We start from the raw sequence: 19,025 nt of genomic DNA on the forward strand, positions 1-19,025 counted from the left end.
TCATAATAATAAAGAAACAAGTCGACAAGAAGAGGGGCACAATTCGTTCCTATTGGAATGTCGACAGTCTGTTGAAAAACACGTCCTCCGAAACGTAACAAATATGTTGTCAATCAAGAAATCAAGCATCTTGATAATGTCAGTTTCAGAGAATTTTTGGTTTGAATCAGAGTGATCCATTACATAGAAGGATTTGTCCCTTCCTAAGACAAGATACTAGTATCTTCATTGGCCCTACTTTTTTTTTATTGAAACAAAGCAATAACAACTTTTAATTTGTCTGTTAATTTGGAATGTGGAATACTTATATAAAGTTGTAGAAAAGTCAAATGTTTTAATACTATGACAAGATGAAAGAGAGTTAGATTGAATGTACTATAAAAGATCTTTGGATTTTTTAAGTATCCACATCTTATTCACGCCACCTCTAGAATAGGCAGTTCCACAATAACTTTGAAGCCCGTCTTTGATTGCTGATTACATAGATGTTAATAATATAAAAAGAGGTTTTGTGGAGCACTTTGAAGACCCAGCAATATACCGTTGTTTGTAAGGAAATTTATGCAGTTTAGGTATCCAATACAGTAATGGAAGATCCAGTTCATCATCTTTGGTTGAAATTCTAAAGTTTCGTGAGGGTATATGTTGGGTTTCATAGTGAATTGTCAATACCTTATTCGTTTATCAAGCAGTAAATGTAATGAGTTTTACACACAAAAACGAGGTTGTTTGGGGCTTTATCTGCGGGGACAAAAACATATTTGTCATAAAGGTAAGATTTATAAGTGTTTTGCAACATTAGGGTCTCCAAAGATTGACGTAGCATGGGCATTGATAGACCCATTCAGTTTATTAATTCTGATTTGTATCAACGACCTCTCTGTCTTAATCCATTCGGAAAGAGTGTCTACATCTTCCTTCTCACGCTTAACCCATGCCTGGCATAATCCTCGACTGAATCCATTCAAATTCTAAAGTTTCATTTCCAATTGATGGATTTCGGCTCACGATATTTTGGACCTTTCGATAACACATTTCATATGGAAGTGTTATTACTAATGTTGAGGTCACCGGTAATGGAATTTAAGTTAATAGACTTAAATTCAGTTATCGCCGGGGCCACTCACGGATTGTGTTTCATGTTTTAGATTTACCCAACTTGTGTGACGATATATTCTGTGACGTCATTTAGTCCTTTTTAGAATTTCATCGCAGCAAGCAACCTGTTTAAATTTTGTAGGCGGTAAACTTGAAAATTGAAATGATAAAGTAAACTAGTGTAAGAATTTGTATGGTTATAACCTGACTCATGCTTCTAATGTTTATTAGAAGTAATCTTAGAAAGAATTCGTTTTATCGATCGTCATTTTTTTAACCATATTGCATCGCCACGTGGAGAGCATATGGAAAGACTGAATGAGAAATTGGTCCCATGAATGGATTATTCGTTTTCATTTTTATAATTATTTAATTTTTACAAGTGTGAGTAATTAGATGCAACATTGTCCTAAGATTTGCAGATTATAATCATGTTTACCATGCGTCATTGTATATTTCTACATAAATAAGATGCACGACGAGTTTAATTTGTTTTTAGTTTAATTTTTTTATATATTACTTTTTTTCCATATCTTATACTATTGAAATTGAGTATTGACAGATCGTCTACTGCCTATGGGTAAGCCTAACAAATTGTATTTTGCGCTGTAACAGATCATGCAGGTTAGTAACGTGTCTTTAATGATTATGTGTTGTGGGGCAGGTGTTATTTAATGAACTCCCGAAAACTTCCGAATTAAAAGTAAATTTTACTTAAGAGGGTATACATCGGTAATTGTGTATCTAGATCTTTTATAGCACATATACAGCAAATATTCCATGAAAGGATATGAACGTAAAAGGGACGTACTCTTTGGGGCGAAGGACCCAGGTTCGTAACCGGAAGTTCAACTTTCGATACAAATAAACAAAAATCTTGGAAATCTTGAACAGAGACAATACCCGGAGTTAAGAAGCAGTAGCCAAAAGAAATCATTGCTAAATGTTAGCTTGCTGGTGGATTTAAGCAAATATTATCATTATCTGTATATATCCGGCTATAAATTTTGCGTGTACCCACACATTTGTGTACTAAAAATTGTCCAGAGTCGTTCATCACAGTGTCATGTACACATTTTGTAGTTGCTACTACTTTCTAGTCTAGACTAGGTCGATATGGTATGAATAGTTCAGTTAAATCAAGAATTTAGCCATATGTAAACAGGCCACAGCTTTAATTATTGTTGTAATAACTCAATTATATACTAATATTACACTATGTTACTATCAACTGACTATGGATTTAAGTTTAATAAATATATAAATCTGTATACATTGTGTATATACTAATTTTGAATTATTTTTTTTTTTAAATTATTGTTACTATTATCGACACAACTACATGTATGAGTATACGTAACTTTTAATTGTTATTGTTTCTTTGTACAGTCATTTGGTTTTCTTATGTCAATGCTATGTAGAATGGTGGAACTAATATTTACTTTTTGTTGAGTTGTAGCACAATGTTGGGTAGATCAGTTAGAGACCTTGCTCGGCCACAGAACACGGCCAAGGGTTGTAACAGTTGGACCAGAGACGTGGACAACAAGGACACACTAGTTTTTACAGATGGGTTACCAGACTGGACTGGATTCAAGACTCATCACGCCACTAACTCAACTCCTTTGGTCACCTACATTTGTACATTGAATCATCATCAGATGTTATTTATGCCAACCCCTAGAGCTTTGCATTGGTATGATCCAGTTGAGAATTTTTCAGGTAATCGTCAGATTTACTAGTTAAAAGCAGTATATTACCTTTAAGTTAAACCCCCGCATGTACAAAATGTACATGTGATTACAACATATAACAAACATATTTATTTAGATTAAGACAACTTTTTCTAATCTTATGGGTTAGATTGAAAAGATTTGTGTAACGTTTATATCTCAGTTTCTAAACTTAATTGCTGAATGTGTTACTTTTACAAATGTATATGGCCTTACAATGATGGGATGCCGCATCATGTGTTTAAAATAAAAAACTTTCGTAAATATGAGGTTACATTCTATATAATTGTTATATAATATATTAAATGAATTTTGAATGGAGGACGCTATCAATTTATATAACATTATAATATTTATCTTGTTTAATAACCTGATAAAAAATCAGATATGCATGTACTGCATGAATACAGATTTTGCAATAAAGTACCACAATTTAAAGGACAAAAGTTTATAGAAGTGTATATTTATTGATCACTAATTTAGGACAGACTTCTTATTGCTGTTTACCACAAACCAGTCTCAGGGTTTGGGACATTTTCATTATTATTAATTTTTTTTATATATACATGTATATATATATTAAGGGAAAAAGGGGTGCAATGGTTTTATTTTGTAATCAACTTTTAAATGAGTCTATTTCAAGTTTTGTGTAATTTAAATTTGTCAGTAGCAGTTAAACGGATATGTACATGTAATATTAGCAAATCTTTTACAAACTAAGTAATTATTTACAGCTTGTCTTGCAGTCTACTCCACCGTTAAAAATCTTAAGAATTTAGGTGTCGGAAACAGCTTTAATTTATATATATATACTAGTCTAGAATGTATTGTAATCTTCATCCTGGGAATTCTAGAAGTTGCCCAATTTATTAGTATCGTACACTGTATGTTTAGGTGCCGTTTTTTATTTTAGGCTGGTGCATTACGAGGAACTTTTCATTTGCATAAATCATTGGCCCAACTGGTTGCTTGGCAACAGTTGATTCCAAATTATGGTTGTTATTTATTATGAATTATAGTACCGGTTGAATTTCAGTAACAGTTAGCATGAATGCTGGGACTATTTGAATGTTATGCTTTTAATTATGAGGGTATCTAGATGTTGTTAAGCACTTGTTTGTGCTTTGTTTTCTGTGTAACACAGGTCATCTTTTATAACTTTTGGATGTCCTAACAGGTAACTTTAACCAGGTTTACTTTGATTAATATAGGCCTTCTTGTGATATCCAAGTTCAAATCACCTTGTCCTTTAATGGAAATAAGGTTTCATTTGGGCAACCTGGTTCAAACCCAAGATGAGAGAGAGAGTGGTTACTGCTGTTATACTAAATGTTTGTTTCTGCATACATGGATTTAGAGTAGACTCTAGTATAGGGTTCTCATAGTCATTCTTTTAATTTGCGTTTGCCTGAGTTGATCCAGTTATTCTTGCTTCGTATTTATGGGCGTTTACATTATAATAATTTCACTCCTACATAGTCATCTTACACATTCAGGTATTGACCATCCAATCTTTTATGGTAATACACTTTACAACGGACAAATGTCAGTTTTTACCTCAAAAACTAACAAAATATAAAGCAAACCTGCATATATATGGCTTATTTTGGCTTCAATATTGATTCACTTGCACATCTATGCTTCGACTAAAACTCCTTTATTTTTAAACCAGTTGCAGGTATGATAAGAGTTATGTTTTTCTAATATATTTTATGGTGATATGATATTAAACCCCCATGACAGGTTGGTGCTAGATTTTCGTATATTCAAGACATAGTTTTTCGAACAGCTTAATTGAGGTCTGGAGCTGGTATGTTGGTAACTGTTCGTAGTCCCTTGTTGATTTTTGTAATATCGTCATTTTCAATTTTTGTATTGTTTAATTTGTTACTTAATCTGATATTGGACTCTTTATGATTTTTACTGAGCGTATTGTTGTGCGTTGCTTCTTCTTCATTTAGTTGAGATTTTGAAACACTTGTTTAACCCCTCGCCATTTAAGTATCTGTTCCAAGTCTGGGGCCTTTGGCCTATGTTAGCTTGGGATGAACTTTTATTTTAGATTTGAGTTTAGTATGACTTTCATTATCACTATTCAGTGACCTGGTAAAAAAAAAAAAAAAAAAAAAAAAAAAAATCATTATGGATGAAGCCATTTCTGGTTTTTAGAGGGATTCCTTCAGATGCTTGGCCCCCAACTGCAGATGTTTATCCTGCTATTACCCCAAGGGAATTTTTACAGTTATTTCAGACCTTTAGTAACCGTTTATTTGTAAGTTCCACACCACCCGTACATACCATGTATCAGAGAGGACAGTCTTTCTTTTTTTGATGAGTTCGGTTCTCTAGTTGATTTATTGAATTCATTTTCTATCTCTTTATGAATTGTTAAGGTATTGCTTACTTGTACATTTTGTATCTCTCTCAACAAAAATTGTGACATTACTAATTTACTAGGATTGATTTTTTTTTTTTTTAGTAATTTTTAAGAAGGTATTAAACACTCCAGGTCAGAGTCATGCTGAAGTTTAGCAATATTTTCTTATCTTGTGTTGGTATGAATTCAGTGTATTTGAAGCTGTCCTTTCATTGATTTTGGAGGATTTTTAAATGGGTTGGAGATCCAATACTGACATAATACAGGGTTTTACAGAAGAATTATTATTTTTCTTGATTTATTATGCTTTAAATTGTATTCATATTACTATGTAGCTATACTTCCATGTAGCTATTTGCCGTACAGAATTGTAGGAGATTTTTAATGTTTGATGTTTGAATAGTAGAATCCTCAATAGTAAGTATGTTTTTGTAGCAGAGTGACATCCTCCAGATGGGGTTGACTTAGGTCTAGCCACAGAAATGCATTTTTGTAGTGGCATATTTGTCGCATGTTAAAAAGTTAACTCAGAATATATATAATGAAACTATAAGGATCCAACATATTTTTAATAAACTTGTAGTGGTATTGACACAGGTAGTTCTTGAGTGGGTCTTTGCCAATGAGATGAAGAACATGATCAGATGGAGTGTGAGATTCATCATTCTTAAGTTAGGATTGTCTCAATTTAGACCAATGCAAACATGGACTGGTGCTGCTATAGAATTTACAACTATTTATTGCCGTTATAATAAGCTGTCGGGTTGCTACATAAAATATTATGATTTTCGATCAGACCAGAACATTTTCAACTAGATGTTTTTCACTTGTCACCCTTAACCTGCTTATGAAATGAATTCTTAACATCTTTATATTATTTGTTGATATACTATAATACTATATTTTATGTTAAAAAAAACAATCAACTATCTTGTGGTTTGCTGTAGTTTTGGTAAGTATTTTTATCTGTGTAGGTAAAATTTGTTGTTCACAAAACTTCATCTAGATTATTTAACATATATTATGTACCAGTTGTACTTTAAATAAAAATATCTATTTATCTATCTAGACATTTATCATATATATGGACCAAGTTGTGCGTTAAATAAAATAGCTATATATCTACCTAGATTATTTAATATATATATGTACCAAGTTGTACGTTAAATAATATCTATCTATCTATCTAGATTATTTAATATATATATATATATTTATATATTTACCAAGTTGTACGTTAAATTATATCTATCTATCTATCTAGATTATTTAATATATATATATATATATTTATATATTTACCAAGTTGTACGTTAAATAAAAATATCTATCTATCTACCTATCTGTAGTTATCTCATATCTGGTTCACAGCTTTGCAGCGAACCGCCCTTTTTATGGCGGTTGACAGAGTCTCTGTTTTCCTCCGTCAATGTGGCAGAATTCGCTGCATAGAATCTTAATGTTAACTATGAAATTTTAGGTTTTTGGATAATACAGACTACACTTGTGTATCCCACAGTGTTTTCTAAATTTAAAGCACCAGTGTATCCCACGGTGCATCTTTACATTTTCATATATATCTATCTTCACATCTATCTATCTACCTGGTTGCCATATTATCTTCGGGTAACCGACCATAGATCTATCTACATATACATGGTCTATCTATCTATATATATATATTATATATTGTATGAATCTATCATATTATGAATAAAAGCTGTGGCCAGATATCGCCAAACCATATATGTATTTTGTTTTAATGGCACCATCTGAGATAATGGAATTTAAGTTAATAGACTTAAATTCAGTTATCGCCGGGGCCACTCACGGATTGTGTTTCATGTTTTAGATTTACCCAACTTGTGTGACGATATATTCTGTGACGTCATTTAGTCCTTTTTAGAATTTCATCGCAGCAAGCAACCTGTTTAAATTTTGTAAGCGGTAAACTTGAAAACCCGCCCTCCCACTCCTTTTTATTGAACAAGATACTGCTCTTTTGTATTTATTTTTCAGGTTTGTGTCGGTGATAGTGGTGATACAGATTTGACTGATGATGTTAACTCGTTTGCTGTTGAGAAAAGTGACTTTTATTTGAACTTTGAGCATCATAAATATATTCCCGTAAATGGCAGAATTCGCTGCATAGAATCTTAATGTTAACTATGAAATTTTAGGTTTTTGGATAATACAGACTACACTTGTGTATCCCACAGTGTTTTCTAAATTTAAAGCACCAGTGTATCCCACGGTGCATCTTTACATTTTCATATATATCTATCTTCACATCTATCTATCTACCTGGTTGCCATATTATCTTCGAGTAACCGACCATAGATCTATCTACATATACATGGTCTATCTATCTATATATATATATTATATATTGTATGAATCTATCATATTATGAATAAAAGCTGTGGCCAGATATCGCCAAACCATATATGTATTTTGTTTTAATGGCACCATCTGAGATAATAACGTATACGAAATGCGCGTTTAGTGTACACATTTATAAGCATGGTATTTTTGATAGGTTTGATTAAACTCTGAATCGGCTAAAGTCAAAATAAGTTGTAAATTGTTTTTTAACAGGCACTTCTGTCAACTTAAGCTAAGATATGACGCAAAACAACCGTATTTTTTGGGTAGGACATAAGAACAAGCTCTTCTTCTTTTAGCTCTATTTTTTTTAAAATCTGGATTAATGAATAATCATTCAAACCAAATGTAAAAAAAAAAACATATGATACAATCCTTATTGAAAAGGTATTTACTTTATGATAATTGAAACTCAACACTATATACCCTTTCATCGGGCAGGCAACAGAACAATGGACACAATTTTGCTTTAACTTCAATCCTTCTTTTACCCTTTTCCTTTTCACTCAAGAAACATAGAAAAAGGTAAATAAAAATATATAATAAAGAAAAACATTACAGGAAATGGGCCTTTAATAACAGCAAAACGATATAACAAAAACTATCACAATATCACCTAAAAGATTGCTGCTCACATCAACTGACAACTAGCTCAAAGTTTACTTTAGCCCGGTGGTATTAAATAGCGTCATCCTACACTCTGATATCAGAGATTAGACTTGGATAGTAAAATAGCCCTCAAGAGTGCACTACTGTTAATACATACAATGAATACGAACTTTTGTTAGCGATTACATCTTGGAATGAAAATTCTCACCTTTGAATTTCTTAAAGTTTTAAGTTATAAATAAATGCTGTGCTAAGAACCTGCTCCCCCCTCTTTATTGATTTGAATTTTTCTGAGAATTCGTTTACAACAATTCCAACTTTATTTGTATTGATAAAACTCCAAAATCGTGTCTCTATGGTATGACACACGGATTTCATCTGTAGTTAAAGACAATATTCTATGAATAGAGCATCTTCTCAAGTGGTGTTTCTTGTGAAAATAATTATTTTTTAAAATGCAACCTCAAAGGCACGTAAAATTACACCAGACATCCAAAAAGCGTTTTTTGATCCATAGATAATTTTGTTCTCGCCATTAAATAAGGATTGTCACAATATTTGATTTGTAATCCTCCTCAGGTTGTAAGAGCACTAATTAAAAGATAAGAATCATATGTAGTTCAACATTCAATGTATGCAGATAATAAACGAAATTTATGGATACAATCTTGTGCAATATATTTTTGCAATTAACAATTGTTTTTAAGAACATTGAGGTGTTAAGGATGTACTTATGTGACTTAAGTTAAGGGCATACGATACAGTTACAGGGGAGGTAATGACGTTGCTAACGTAAAATGTTATTTTCGCGACGTCAAACTATGACATATCGGGAAAAGATGCATTTTCGACTGATTTTTATCATTCAAACTGATTTAATTTGAAAACGAGTGCATGGACCCCTATTTTTTAAACAGTAATTTGTTTCATTTAGCAAGGAGATTTTGTGACCCAAATTTTATAAAACTGTAAATAGCGCATTTTTTTTGATTTTGATAAACATGCAGCAAAAAATGACGTTTTTCCTCTATTCATGAACATTTAATAAATATGAGTTATTTCTGAATAAACATTGCATAATTTTTAATGATACTTATAAAATCCAGAAACTACCGATTATTTAACAAAAAACAATTTGTGTTTATCTTTTAAAACGAAAAAGATATGTCTTTCTTTCGAAAAAGAAAATACGGATACAAATCTGAATTTTGAGCAAATATACAAAATTTCGACCTCATTTTACTCAAAAAGTAGCACATGAAGGTATATTTTTTTATTACATATTTGATTTAATCAGGTAAAAAAATAGCCTGTATGCAAATTTTCATCAACTTGTAAATACAGGTTCAAAACTGTATCGTATGCCCTTAAGGTAAAATTACATAAATCAAGAAATCAAAATTGATACTTTAAGCTGGAAGAGTATGCGTTAAGGATAAAAATGATTTTTAAAAAAATGATAGGTCATGGAGCTCTTTTTCGAGATATTGATTAATAAAATATGACGGGAAAAGGCTGTCTCGGACTTTAACCTTATATTTGGATTGGTATTATTTAGGTCTCAAATCAAAAGAAAGAAAATCAAGAATCTGCTTAAATTTTGTCAAATGACCTTTTATGAGCTAATACGTCTTATGTTAAAAAAAATTATTGATGTTATGGGGCAAAATAGTTTACCTTGTATCGTATGGAAAAACTCCAAGGATTCCAAACATTTCACATTTATTCCAAAACCTCACCTAAGTACATCCATAAAGTAGAAGCTTTCAGTCATTGTCAAGGTTTACATATAAATCGACATTTAATCAAAACATCACACTTATACACGTGGATAGAGGACATTCTGAACTTGATATGAAGTGTTTATTTTTGCTGTGTGTTAAAGGTAGCACGGTAGTATTTGCATTCCAGAATTTAGTTTGGTCTTTTGGTCTTCTTAAGTCAATGTATCTGAACAGTGTGACTGGACAAAAAAAACCAGTATGAACTGAACATACTTCCCCAAACTGAGAGATGAATCCTGTAGATGAAATGAAATAATTTTACATACAGGTTTAAATAATTTTTTGAGGATTTTTAAAATTTTGTATTTACTGCATAATAAAAGACATAAAAGCGCTAGGGCTATATAGTGTTTTTTGTGTAAGAAATCATGATATCTACCAAAAACTCTAAACGTATAAGTTTAAACTTTGCATTGATTTACAATGAATTAATACCTTCCATTTTAAATCCACGATTTCCCGCATTAAACAGGTAAATTTGTTAGAGTGTATACTTGTTAGTTTTGTGCGAAACAGGTTATATTCGGGAATAAAGAAGTTCGGACAATAACCAGAATCAACCCAGTCAAACAGCCTTCCTAGACACATCTCCAAACATTCAAGAAGGCACTCTGGACGCCAAAAATCCGAGTCTGTTTCCTCTGACATCCAGAATATCAACATCTTCATGACATACGATGATACAATATCTTCACCGGGAAATCGTGGTTCTATGTATTCTTTGAGTATTATCTTAAGTAGGATATAACATTGTTTTTGACAGTCATTAAGATTTTTTGTTAGTATCTTTTCCATGGCCCCATAACCGAATCTAAACTCAACCTCTGTAAATTCATCAGAAGAAATTTTTGAAGGCAAACTAATTACATGGCAACCTTGTTCTAACGCTTCCTCTATAGTGCTTTGTGAAGGCCATGTTTTTCGCGTTCGTTTCGCCCATTTTAGTAACACTGGAGGTAGTGTTCTACATTTGAAAGCTTCAACGATATCAACATCAAATACCCAAAAATATGTTTGTTTGAATGCTGGTCCGTGTGGTATCCATTGTGGCAGGAATCGATTAATCAGGGGGAAGGAAGTTAAACCACTCTTCGACCTCTGTTCATTTATATTTCGACTAGACAAGCATTTGTGCCCTTTTACATCTACAAGCTTCCATTTAGCCTCTGTAACTTGTTTACTCAGTGGATTCATACTGACATAAGGAAAAGAAGATGAACATGAAGGCACATATTTTCTCATGAAAGCAACTTTTTGGTAGGCTCGTAGCCAACAGCATCCGGGTGGTATATCATTGTCCTCTGTAAAAATAACTAGTTCCATAGGACATGAATTGCTTATTGTGATTTCAGGGCTAGAATTAACAGACATGTTATCCATTATTATATCAACATCTGATGTTGACATAGAAAGGCTATCAGCATAGCTGCCAGTCACTCTTCCCCAAGGTCCACACAGTTTTTCATACATTCCATGGTAACTGTTTATCAGTTTCAATTTTAAAGGCGGCGTGGCTATTTTCTTTGCAATAAATTCGCTGACCTTTATTGATATTTTTTCTTCTTGTTCTTTCGTCTTCACATACGTGTCCTTTGTAACAAAGCTTTCTTTCGATAACAGTAAGCCCATAATAGAACTGTAAATAAATCAAAAATATATGTGTATATATCGATGCTAGTTTTTCATTCAGCTTCGACTTCGAGCACGGAAAGGAAGAAATATTTCCCTTCAGAATGTGTCCAAAACAGTTTAAGATTCCCTTTTTCAAGAATAATTTGAAAATTTTACAAAAGTTAAAGGGATTTACAAAATGTATATAAATTTGTTATTTTGGTTTCAGTCAGAAAGGAAATATTGATATACACAAACATTTTCCTCTTAGTCTTCCGACTTTAACGTTTCAGAAGGAAATTTATTACTGACAAACACACAGATTTCCGTGAGCACAAAACCTGTCAGCAGGAAACAGTAAAATAACAAAAAAAATCAAGAAAACTAAATAAAAATTCAAATCGGAAAGTCCCTTATCAAATGGCAAAATCTAAGCACAAATACATTAAACGAATGAGGAAATTTGATATCAAGCATCCATGTGACTAAATCCCAACGGGTTAGTTTCTATCTTAGTGTTATAACATTGACAAAATGTTATGAATTGGAAGTCTCCGAACAATTTTTTGTATAAATATATGCCGGTTTCGAAGCATTGACTGTTGAGAGGGTGGCACCATTTGGACATAAAAGATTACACTTTTTTCTATATCAAATAATTCATATCATCACCATGAAAATTAACCAATATGCCGAATAAAATCTGTTGTAAAATTTCATTTCAGAGCCACGACTCCCCCTTGGTTATAACTAGAATATTTGTGTTCTGTTGGAGATAATAAAATTGATTTCATCTGTTTTAGCTGGACATCTAAAAAAGTAATAAAGCCTTGTTCATACCAAAACACTGACTTCTGTGGGGGGGTAAGGTACAATTAAAGAATGTAAGAAACTTTCTTCATTTCGTTTAGATATATAGATTCCTATACTGCAACAAGTGTATTACGATATTTCTCCACTCGAGACAGTTAAATTTTATAATTGCGCGAGGCTTGCCGAGCTTTTTAAATAATTAAAATTTAACTGTCAAGAGTGGAGAAATGTCGTAATGCACGAGTAATAGAGTCGGAATCTGTTTCTCTGATGATTTTTATCCTTCGTTTTTAAAGATTTTCAAAAACTTGTGTTCTTTATACGCGACGTAATCAGGCATGTTCGTCTTTTTGCATTACGTCACAATAGGAAAATTTAAAAGAAAACAAAACATTTTAACGTCATAAAAAATTTCGACTTATCATTTGCCGAGATCTGATATTTCACTAGTGAGGAGAAATATTTTTCCCACACCGATCAAGAAATGTGAAAATAGCACAAAAATTAGAGAAACTTAATATTATCACTGAAAATGAACAAACATAATTAATATCATCGGTTCTCTGTAAATTTGTGTTTTCTTAAGATACTACATGTTGAATAATTTGTCAGTCAGCGCCTTTTTGTGTTATCAATTATTCTTCAAGGAATGATTTTCATTGCCTTCTCGATAGCTGTTATTTTTCTGTACCGGATCAGACAGGAAAAACGATTATTCAGCCATCATATTCAAGCTAATCACTGAAAATGGATGTCGATTTGAAATATTTTGGTATAAAGTTAATTTTGGTATTTTTTTACGAAGCTAAAATTCAATTAAGGGGGCTCCTGGGTATAAATCTTTTTTTTTTTTCTAATATAGGATTTCGCTATATTTTTTTTATAAATGAACTCTATCATATACTTAAAAGGAAAATGAAATAAAAAAATGGGGTCACCGTTCATTTAAGCTCACAATCTGTCTCCGGAAGAAGCATACATTTTTGTTAATGTCCTTTTTTTCTGTTGAAATAATAGGAGAAATAGAGGTAATATCGAAATAAAAAAAATAATCTAATTACAGAAATCGTTTATATTTAACAATTATTTAGTTTATGAACAGCTTATTTGAAAACAATAATAAAAAATATAGGTCACCGATGAGTTTAAAAAGGTATTTCAAATTTAATGCCAAAAAATTGCATTTTTGCACCAAAGGGAGATCATTTGGAGCTTTTTCAATGATGTAAACATTTTAAAAGTCAACTTGGGCCAAACCGATTTTTTTGGGGGGTGATTTTTGTACCATATCATAAAGTAATAACTAAATGTGTAAAAAATAAAATTTGTAATGAAAAAATTAAGGTGTAATTTTTTTCTGAAATTTTTGTACCCACGAGCCACCTTAACAATGTTTTCTTATATTTCACCTCCCAGTGTAAGCTATTGCATTTATTTGGTCATTTGGTCTTCGTTAACTTAAAAAAATAGATTCTCAGCTTAAACGAATCAGGTAGTCAATAAAGGACAAAAACCAGGTCGAGGAATCAATTTTAATTTCGGCTTCCTCGATTTATTTGTCGATTTTTATCGGTTGATAATTTTTTGAACAGTTTCAATCAACTATATTTTCGTTTTTTCAGATCTGTAGAAGACTAACATTATTTTAAAATACCAATTCAGCAAAACATATTTATTTATGACATCTTTTTCTCTATTTCTTACACAACATGTTTCTTGCCAAGAGTTCGAGAAATAATATATGATCTTAAAACAACAGACTTCGAAGCCATATCGTATTTTGACAGAAGAGTGTTCATGTTTATATACAAGATATATTGACCGAAAATTATCAACAGTATAAAAACACTGCTGATGGTTTATATATTATATAAAATTTTCTGAGGTTGAAGACTAAAAATCCTAGATGACACACACAAAGAATGCAGTTTTGAAGTTATTCATATTAAGATCCACTTGTATAGAAATAAAAAAAAAATCCCGTATCACCTGCGTTTCGTTAAAATGCATCAAAAGGTCATTAGCAAAATTTAAGCAGATTCTAGATATTTTTCTTCCTACTTGAGACCCGAATGATTCTAATGCAAAAAAAAAAACGTCCAGTCAGCAATTTTCTGACTTCAAATTTTTGATTTTTGTTTTAATTTCACCTATTTACCTACATCATTAAGTCAAGCAAAGTTCGACAATAAGTCACCTTCGGTGTTGTCATAGTGAAAGTAAATGTGAATAGGATTGTAGCTGTGACAATTAAACACTTGTGTATACATAAACATAAACTGTAAAAGTTTGAAAATATTATGCCAAAGATACCATTTAGAACCAATCCGCAGTGGTGACCATTCAACGTTAATATGAAACTTTGATATCAGTAATGCTTCTATAAACTCTTTAGGTGCTGTTTGGGTTTCAGAACCACATACTTTTGAAGGAAGTCCACATAGTGTGGATATAAAAAGCATAAAGAAAGGCGGAAGATGTCAAACGGGATACTCAAACTCATAAGACTACGACGAGGTAAACAACAATTTTAGACAGCTTCGAAACTAAAACTGAGCGACGGTTCAGTTAACAAGCAAGCTAGCCAAAGATATGACCTTTACGTACACACTCAATACATTTTGTTTTAATAATAACATCTTAAACTCATTATCAGTCATATCGCATCAACTATTTTTTTATTTTGACATTATACAGTGCAGTGCCAATTACTAACAAGTTGGTCTTTTTATATTGATTTCGGTTGTAAATACTGCAGCTAAAAATTGTTTCATTTATAGTTATGAAAATGCAAATACACAAATGGATTTTCTTTCATCCCTACATAAGCATCTAATTGCGAAGATAATTGATTTGACTTCAAAAGTAATGGAAGAAATTTCACTTTTTAGCTATATTTCGTGGATTTTCATAATCACTCAGTTTAAGTGTTGTATAAAAGTAAAAACTTAGAGAAACGTGAGATCTTAATGACAATTGTTTTGTTATTTACCGATCCCAATATTTATACTGAAATTATAATACAAGGACATTTTACTTTTAAATATCTAACAAATGGAAGATAACTTTTTAAGTGTTGTCAGAAAAACAAGCCCGATAACACAATTCTTTTACAAAATGGAATTTAAATCCCCCATTCACACATGCATCTTTCTATTTTTTGCATGAACCCCCTGAGGGGTTCATGCTTATATATTGGCGAGTTTTGGATGTGTCTATGGGCCACTCGATATCTCTCGGCCGGAAGTCAGAATAAAATTCTCGGAACGTCTCGAAAGTTTTCGGTCATTTATACAGGTCTTAACAAGTTGTTATCTACGTCTTTGATATGGTCCCTTGATGGCCCTTGACGACGCAATTATATTTGTTTTAAAACGACCACTGTACACTGTGTGTATCTGGGTCAATTATAACGTGGTAGCGTATGTTGTCTCGATAACATGTGAACTAATTATGTTTGAAGATTTAACCACGGGATACTGAGTGTGTATTTCCTCATAGACTTACGGGAGAGAAGATTCTGGTTAAGATATTAATATTAGATCGGAAAACAGAAAGATAATATTCTTATCAAAAGTATTTAATTCAATCGGAATCAAAGAAATGTATACAAAATATATACTGTATTTATGTTTCTGAAGAAACTAACAATGATTGAAATCAGAATAGTTTCAGAGTTGCAATTAAGAAATAAGTATTTTATATTACAAGATACTCTGCTTTGGTATTTTTAAATATTCATTTGTAAAGAAAACATAAAAATTAAATCTAAATAAATTCTTGCATTCTACAAAAAAAATGTTTATAAACAATTATCATTATATTTCTACGTTAACTATTTCATACCATTTTAGTATTTAGGTTTTATGAGTAATTATTATTTATTTTTTTGTATTGTAATATATCCATCAAACGGAAAGTAAGATACATTTAGTAAATATTTAAATTTTAAACGATCGTGAATAAAAGTACTTGTGTGTTTTCAATTCATAAAGCATGATTTTAAATCCTTGCAACTCACAACAACCGTAAAAATAATTTACAATAATCACAACAAAATTTAATTACAACCATAATGTTGATTATTTTAAACCGTTTTAGTATGGATTTAGAAGTCTTTGCTTATATTTTGTATATTAATATATTCACATAGTGGAATTTTAGAATTTAAAAGTAGATTCATTCGATAAATAAACTGTCCATCCATAAATACTTGACGTTCGTGTTTATTGATATTATATATATTCAAAAGAATTTGAGAAAAAAATACTAACAGGAACGTTAGTTTTTTATAAAATTTAAATTCAATTTTTGTTTGTTTGTTTTAATAGCTTAACCGTATAGCATCTACGTATTTGTACTATATGGTACGGTTTTGAAAATTGTATTCATTGTGTTGACCAACTATCCTACACCTCTTGATTCATTCACATTATAGATCACATTTCAAAAGCACACTATCGGTTTGCGTTCTCAAAAATTCCGGATAAAATGTCAATGAATCCGGAGTCAAAACATTTAATGTAGGCCGTTTGACATTCGAATTCAACTATTAGATTAAGATATGCAAATGCGTATTCTTTTCCTGAGTATCAGTGAGATGCTTTCTATTTACTATTTCGTGCGTTAAGATACTACTTGCATGCAATACTATTAAATTCACTCGTGAAAGCTTATTTCCATTTTTGTTATCAAAATTCAGGACACGGCAGAAAGAGCTTCACATGTGACTTTCAAGCACGGTCATCATTTCTAACGGTATTCTGACCTCGAGTTGTTTCTCTTTTGTTTCTTTTTTGAGTCACTGTCCCATTTTAAACTTTGACCATTTCGAAAAGCTAAGGATTGTCTGCCCAAGGAATAGATTCCTTAACTTTGTAATGTATTTAGCCTTTTAACTTTTTTCATTCGAGCGTCACTGATGCTTTTTTTGTATCTACTAAACTCGTGTCTGACGTACATTATTTTAATTCTGGTATCTTTTTATATCTACATTCCTTTTAATATAAATTGGTTGTTTTGAAAGTGTGTACAGGTATTCATAAACTTCTGAATTAAGAAATTCTTCGGCAAAACTAAGTTTCCCTGTAGAATGTTTGAATTGATTTAAGTAAAATCAGGAAATCCTTAAAATTTGAGATGTTTTATGAGACCAAAATAAGTCTCTTCATAAGAGGTCCCAATCAATTGCATGCCACAGGTTTCACCGCATACAACATCTACCAGGAGTAAAGACAGCTTCAAATACGTGTTGAGAATATAAGGGCATTCATGTAGGAAACAAAATATAAAGATATGATAGATAAAATAAATGCATCCAGAATTCCACATTATAAAGCAAACTGAGTAGGTTTGTGCAATTTGCATAAGTCATCCGGTTAGTAGAAATTAGTATTTGCCAAAGGGTTATAATCGGAAAAATTATGTACATTCCCAAGTAATAAATAAAATAGTCGAGCTTTAAAATAACTATTCAAATAGAAGCTGTAAATATATACTTTCAACTGGCTTCTTATGTTCACAGTCAATTATTTCAATTCAAAAGCAAACATAAATTCAGCAACAATCTTTTGGTGACCCGGCAGTCAGCGTTCTTAGGTTCATGTATTGCTTTTCTTTTTTTAAAGAAAGCAACTTGTTTTATAATGATATAGCTAAAACAAATACTAGTATTATTTACCAAATCGCTATTGCATAAAACAGCATCTTTAAAAAAAAATGTATTCAGAGTAACACTGCAGTTGTCACTAGAGGAAAAGAATTGGTGACGTTTTACAGTGCCTAAGTTTTTCACAACTGTTCCGTTGTGACCAATCTTTAGTTAAACGTGTAGTGAATAGAATAATCAGTCGTGGATCCAGGATGTTACAAAAGTGTGAAATAAGGGGACGGGCTGACAAAAATCAAGCCTTCTCTATAAGAAACTTTAGATTTAGAACAGATATTCATTTTAAGAAATCTTTTAAATTATTTTTCACTTTTTTTAGAATTGACAATTTTACAATATAGTGTTAACTTTAGCGGCAATTTCAAAACACGGATTAAAGGCTCGTATTTGGCTATAAATAGAATATCAAGTTGGATGTTTTTTCTAAAATTATGTAACATTTCGTGGATTTTCATAATCACTCAGTTTAAGTGTTGTATAAAAGTAAAAACTTTAGCGGCAATTTCAAAACACGGATTAAAAGCTCATATTTGGCTATAAATAGAATATCAAGTTGGATGTTTTTTCTAAAATTATGTGACATTTCACATCAGTTTTATACTTTTACTTTAATAATTCATTCCTTATTTTTGATATTTTAAAGTGTGTCTTTCTATGTTGTGATGTTGTACTACTGTTTCAGAGACGGTTTGGTACCATTTAAACGTTTAATGACGCTGCAATTGTTTGCACTGGTCCAAAGTCAGGAATCTGATGTTCAGTGGTGGTCGTTTGTTTGTGTAGTTCATAAGTGTTTTTTGTTTCTCGTTTTTGATATAGATTAGTTGTTTTTCCGTTTGAATGGTTTTACACTAGTAATTTTTGGGGCCCTTAATAGCTTGCTGTTCCGTGTGAGCCTATAGGCGCCATGTTGAAATCCGTACCTTGACCTATAATTGTTTATTTTT

At 31.5% G+C, this 19,025-nt stretch overlaps 1 long non-coding RNA gene across 2 annotated transcripts; it reads left to right on the forward strand.

The window, feature by feature from the left end:
* Positions 1-1,082: 1,082 nt before the first annotated feature.
* Positions 1,083-7,656, forward strand: LOC143068474 (uncharacterized). Of its 2 annotated transcripts, none has more exons than XR_012976180.1 (3): positions 1,083-2,217; positions 2,558-2,820; positions 5,792-7,656. It is a non-coding gene; the product is annotated as an uncharacterized LOC143068474 (long non-coding RNA). The 2 variants fall into 2 exon arrangements; XR_012976181.1 differs by having other exon boundaries at positions 1,083-2,043.
* The last annotated feature ends 11,369 nt before the right edge of the window (positions 7,657-19,025 follow it).

Source organism: Mytilus galloprovincialis, chromosome 3 (assembly GCF_965363235.1).
Source record: "Mytilus galloprovincialis chromosome 3, xbMytGall1.hap1.1, whole genome shotgun sequence".
Lineage (NCBI taxonomy): Eukaryota > Metazoa > Mollusca > Bivalvia > Mytilida > Mytilidae > Mytilus > Mytilus galloprovincialis.